This window comes from Vulpes lagopus, chromosome 8 (assembly GCF_018345385.1).
Source record: "Vulpes lagopus strain Blue_001 chromosome 8, ASM1834538v1, whole genome shotgun sequence".
In the NCBI taxonomy this organism is placed as follows: domain Eukaryota; kingdom Metazoa; phylum Chordata; class Mammalia; order Carnivora; family Canidae; genus Vulpes; species Vulpes lagopus.
In genome coordinates this window covers 44,539,573-44,545,572 of record NC_054831.1, presented here as the reverse complement: position 1 = coordinate 44,545,572, position 6,000 = coordinate 44,539,573, and the positions used below count along the sequence as shown (strand labels likewise).

Below are 6,000 nucleotides of genomic sequence, written 5' to 3'. Positions count from 1 at the left end.
ATTGATTACAAATAAATGCTATTTTAACAACATAATAATAAATGTAGCTCACCATCAGGGAGATTAGTCATTAAAATGAGTACAGCAAAACAATCAATGTAAACTTATTACCAAGGAATAACTTAAAGAAATGATAGGCAGTTTGAATGAGATTTAAAACACAAGCCAAAACATTAAAAAGTTGAAGAATTGCAACTCAAACACCATACAAAGGTAGTATTAATGCCAGAGAGATTTAATTGCCAATGACTGACAGAAGTATTCTATATTGCCAGTGTACAAGGAATTTAAAAAAGGTCCTAATACAGAGTAAAAATGTTACAGTAATGTTAGTCTCAAATGGAAACTTTAACAAGGCTATTGATTGTAGCAAAAATAACATTGATAAAAAGGTATCTAAAAAAGGTATGATACTGCAAGAGCTGAATCAACTTATTTCAAAATTTCTCCTTGGAGAAATGCTTCTTTCCACAGATGTTCATTACACATCCATTTAGATATTATGTTTTTAGAAAGTAGGAGGAAAGATAAAAACAAAACAAAAAACAACCCAAAACAAACAATAAACAACCAGAAAATGGAACCTGAAATAATCAACAGAAAATATTTTTGGAAGCAAATCTGATGCTGGAGTCTTAATGTGATTATTACATCAAACTCCAGCAATCCTTGATTGAAAGTAAATTATATCATCTCACATGATGCTTAAGGACAAAATTAGCTGAGAAAAATGGTGACATTAATAGCCATAATAAAAAAATATCATAAATTACTAATTACATTTAGTCAACAAACAGGGTTATTAAATAATACTTCCCAAATACAACAGGTAGCATTTCTAATGAATAGCTGGGTTTTACATAACACCTCTTTTTATCGTGAGTGAATTTGTAACAAGGTTCATTTATTTATCTTTAAAGATTTATTTATTTTTTAAATATTTTATTTATTCGTTCATGAGAGAGAGAGAGGCAGAGACTCAGGCGGAGGGATAAGCAGGCTCCAAGCCATCAAACCCGACATGGGACTCAATCCCGGGGCTCCAGGATCACGCCCTGGGCCGAAGGCGGTGCTAAACAGCTGAGCCACCAGGTCTGCTCTCAAGGTTCATTTAAAATAAGGCACAGAACATGTCTGTCTTTCCCTGGTTTAAACGGTTAAACAGTAATGACTCAGATACAAAGTACCAGGACTCTTAGGGAAATACCATAGTTTTAGGACAGGTGTTCTCAACCTTTTTTTTTTTTTTTTTTTTCCCTCATTTTTCTGTTGGCAGCTCATTCATATTATAAGGGAAAAGAAAAAGACTGGAGTCCAGTGAAAAAAATACTAATGATTTTTAAAAACTGAGGTAGAAAATAGCCAAATGATAACACCTGGGAATTACAAAAGTACAAAACATTTCATAAACATAAATTATCACATAATCCTAAAAAAAAAGTAGTTAGTGGAAGAATAGCAATAATTAAGAATAGTTAACATGTCTCAATATAACACTGAGGACACTCTAGCAGGAAAGCAACCTTCTTGAATATTATGGAAATTCCAACTGCCTGCATGTGTGCATATAGAGTAAGAATTTGTAAAGTTGCCAACAGTTGGTGGCATTGCACAACAGAGTGGAGTCCTGAATTAGAATCCTCAGTTATTTGTGGTAATGCAATAATCTTAGTCTATGAATACCAAATTTAGTAAGCCTTAATAACTCATTCAGCAGGTTACTACTAAGAAGCACTTAGTTGCCAGTAAAAATCCATCTATGAAATTGGCCACATTCATATGTAAGTATAAAAAAATGAGTCTTGCATTTTTCCATGAAGGGAGCTCTCAAAGCCCATGAATTTGCTTTATTACAAGACTGATTTAGGGAACCCAGTGTCTGACATAGAGCTCAAAATAGACAATGTAGTGAGTGGATGGACCTAAAATATACAGAAAGAAAATAAGCATGTGTGATTAATATCTGATTTCATAAAAACATATAAAGTACAATTTCATTGATCTGATGTAATTTTTTGATACATTTTAGTATGAATTGATTTCTCAAAGCATATAATGAATTCATTCTTTAATCACTTCAGTGATATTAAAATTGTTTTTGATTCATAAAAACGTTACAAAATTACTGCAAAAGCAACATTTCAATGTTTTTTTATTGATCTTTAGATGCGTGAGTTTACAAATCAAAGATGTATCAGCTTTTTTTTTTTTTTAGTAAAGGCAATCACACCACAGCAAACATTCTAAACTTTTATCTGATTTTAGAAATAATTTCAGCTATGAACATAACAAATCTAACAATTTGTATTTCACTTAGGAGCAAGTGTGGTGCACTATACCATGTCAGCATCTAATGCAGTGGCAGAGTTAGGATATGACAAGAATTAAATGGAAAAGGCCTGAAGACAAGGTTAAGTAAGCCATTTTTACAAACGAGAAGGCCATTTTTACCAATGAAAGCATTGTGTCCCTTTGTGAATGGCACGGTGTGGTGAAACAGGGTGGATAACGGATCTTGGGGAGATGCAAAAGGACTTCGAAAAAGCCTGGCATCCTCCAGAGAATAAAATTAGAATATTTGTTGAAACCACTTTATCCTTAATTTTAGTAATTTCTCATTACTTACTTTTAGCAGCTAATGCGAAGGATGGAAATTACTGCAGAGTAACTGAAATTTTAGTATATCTGGTATTACAGCACCCTCTATCACATGATCATATATATACAGAACATTTACATGTAGTAGTCACTTTAATGTGGGCAATATTCACTTATGTACAGCTTTCCCGGTTCTAGGGCTTATTACTTTCCAGCAAAGGGGCCAAAGGCCTATACATTTTTCCAGTTCTAGTTCCATCACTCTCTCTCCTGTAATAGCGAAGAGCATTAATGACAAAGCAATCCTGAGCTCTAAATTCTTCCAGGTGTGCTTCTAGTGCCAACAGCTTAAATGTCAGGGGAGAATTTTTCAAAGCTGTTTTTATCCAGCTCTACCCCCGGGTCCTTCCCAGTAGAAACTCCGGGTTTTAAGGCCAACGTGTTTTAAGAAGCCTTTCGGGGACTTCCGAGGCAAGCTCAACTTTAAGAATCACTGCTATAGAAGAAACGAACAGGGGAGCCGTCAAGTCGGCAGACGCTAACGTACAAATTCTGAAGGAAACGTATCTCGCTTTCACTATACACACCGATATTCAGTTAAAACGTCATTCCAATGAAACACTGAAAACAGTCTCATGCTTGCTACCTAATGGTGTCGTCAGGCCTACAAGCTTCCAGGGAAACCTAGGCTGTCACTAAGAATTCAGTATCAGGGAAGAATTCACCTCGATTTTGCAGACTTCGGGGAAATGACGTTTCCCCTGGTTATCTAAGAGAAATATGCCGTGCCAGCAAACCCAAATTCAGCCTGAGCATTTCCGAGGCTTTGTCTGGGAAATGCTTTTTAAATGTTTCAGGCTTTTATTTAAAACCTAGTTAACATACAGTGCAACAGTTTCAGCAGAATTTAGTAATTCTAGCCTTTTTTTAAAGCAAAATTCCCACTAAATCCTACGCTTCCCGATGGGCTCCCAACACGCCCAGCGCCCGCCCGGTGCCCGCCACTGCCTTCATGCGTGACAAGAAACAAAAGCTTTTCTATCAGAGGACAAGCTAAGCCACAGTCTGTGCTACCGTCCGGCCAAGCGGGGAGTGCTCCGTTCCGGGCGGACTGGGACATTCACGGGGGGGGGGGGGGGGGGGGGCGGAGCAGTTCGGGAACAGGGCAGGGGAAACATAAACACAGGGACGCGTTTCTTCTGGGCTTAACTCTAGAGAAAGAAATCCGTTTCCTCTCCATTTTGGGATTGGGAACACACCGCGACTCCTCCACACAGACCCCTCTCCAACGTCCCGGGAACTGCTGCGGGGGAACCCGGCAGGGCGGGGGCTCGGGGGCTCGGGGGCCTCCCTTCCCGGGGGGGCGGGGGGTGGCGAGAAAAAACCGCAAGGGCCGAGATTTCTCTGGAAGGTTCCGAGAGAAAAGTGCGCGCGCCCCCTTCTCGGGCGGTGGGAGACGCGGCACCAGATGGCGCTGCCGCACCGAGAGCCGGAGCCCGGGCGACCGCGGGGGCGGAAAGAGGCGTCACCGCATCCTTCTCTTCGCGTCCCTCGCCGGAAATGCGCGCTGGCGCCAGCCGCTGGTCCCGGATATGAAGCCTTCTGGAGAGTTCCCGCGCGGGGGCGGGGCTAGGACCGGAACCGAACGGCGACCGTCGGGCCTCGGGGCGGAAGCCCCGGGCGGTACCAGCAGGGCCGGCCTTGCGGTGCGCGCGCCTCTTCACGGCGGGAGCGCGGGGCTGGGGGGCGGGGGGCGGTGGAGAGCGTGGGGGGCGGGGCCTCGCCAGGCGCCTGCGCACTTTGGGGACGTAGTCGCCGTCGGCGTGTGCGTCTTTCTCCATCTTTGTACGTTGGCTGGCCTTGCGAGGCGGAAGTGGTGACGTAGTCGTTTTTTTGTTTTGTGGTTTTTTTTTTTTTTTTCCTCTCCCGCCCACAGGGTTTGGGTTTCTAGCTGTGAGTCAGGCTTCTGGAAATCATTGTGGAAAGTTAAGGGTACATGAGGTAAAAACTCGAGCTGTATTTTCCTCTTGACTCCAAAGCTATCCAGATGTTTGGTGGGCGCGGTCCCAGTGCTGGTAGGGACCCAGCTTTTCCCTCTAAATCTCTGGACCTGCCTGATTCCACCCACTCTGTTTCTTTGAGCATCAATCATTAGGCGGTAGGGATGTCACAAGGGAACGCAGGCAAATTGTTCTGCGGAACCCAACACAGTTATTTAAGGAAGCGTGCTTTCGCTTTTTAATAATGCTTTTCAAGAATTGAAGGAGTTCAGTCGACTTAATTTTTCTGTTTTTGTCCGTGTGAACATTTTATATCGTGCTTTTTGGTGGTATAGTCCTGGTCCTCATCACACTCTGTGAGCTTCAGGAAGGCTGCTGGCACACAGCATGCCAAAGGAAGAGTCTGCCCCTTCTCCATTTTTGCGAAGTAGAGGCAAACCACTTGGATGGAGGGATGGATGGATGGATGGATGGATGGACCGTAGTCAGCAGGGAGGAGTGCACTGTTTTGTTTGTTTTTAGATGCAGCAGGGAAACAACTAATGTCGCAGAGACAAATCTGTATCCATCCTGTTTTAATTTTAGATTGTAACTCAAGAAGTGTCCGCTCGGTTCTCCCAAGGAATTTGTTCAGTTCTGGTAAACACTATCCCTGTATTTCAGAGCTCCTCCTGTCCTGTGGCCTACCACGAGAATTGAGTACTTGTGAGATGCAGAGCGGAAGTAATAGAGACTTAAGTGGATAGACTAAGAGAAACAGGTGGACTGGGGGATGCAAGGAAGCTAGATCGTCTCTAACGGCTGAATGAGGACATTTTAGTTTCTTGGTTAAACCTTTTGGGTGGTCTTGGTAGTAGGTGTAAAGAAAGCTGCTGTGGCTTGAGTGTGGGCAATATTGCAGTATCATTAGACTGACTAGAACGAGGACAAGTAGGAGGCTAGACATTCAGGAAAGTGTAAAAAGGGGGGAAAAACCATAGTGATAGGTATTAGAAAACATGAAGGGGCAAGAGTCAGAGATGTGATAGATGTGGGAGGAGGCTGATTCGGAAGACAGAACAGTGTTAGATCTCAACCTGAGTGGTAGAATGAGGAATAAGTTCTTTATTAGAGGTTTCCGTTTTGGAAATAACTGCATATGATTGAAAGACTCCTTCATTTTGCCACCATTATATACTAGTAACTTACGCTAACATAGTTCTCCATAGTTTAAAAAATGTATCCGTTTATTTTATTTATTTATATTCACAACTAGAGGCATTTAAATCACTTGTCTGAATATACCTCAACTCTTGTCCCTCACTACTGCTTGCCTGGCAGAACCTGGCTCATGGAGAAATCACGCACTTAAGTTTTCTGTGCTTGCGCCCAAGAGCTTAACGATTGGATGAGCTAATAATGA

The 6,000-nt window shown here is 42.1% G+C and overlaps 1 protein-coding gene across 1 annotated transcript in view; it reads left to right on the top strand.

Moving 5' to 3' along the window:
- The first annotated feature begins 4,581 nt into the window (after window positions 1-4,581).
- Window positions 4,582-6,000, top strand: part of STARD13 (StAR related lipid transfer domain containing 13) — a 404,789-nt gene continuing 403,370 nt past the window's right edge. Inside the window, exon 1 of the mRNA XM_041766443.1 lies at window positions 4,582-4,599. The gene's annotated coding sequence lies outside the window, so the exon portion shown is untranslated. The remainder of the gene's footprint in view (window positions 4,600-6,000) is intronic.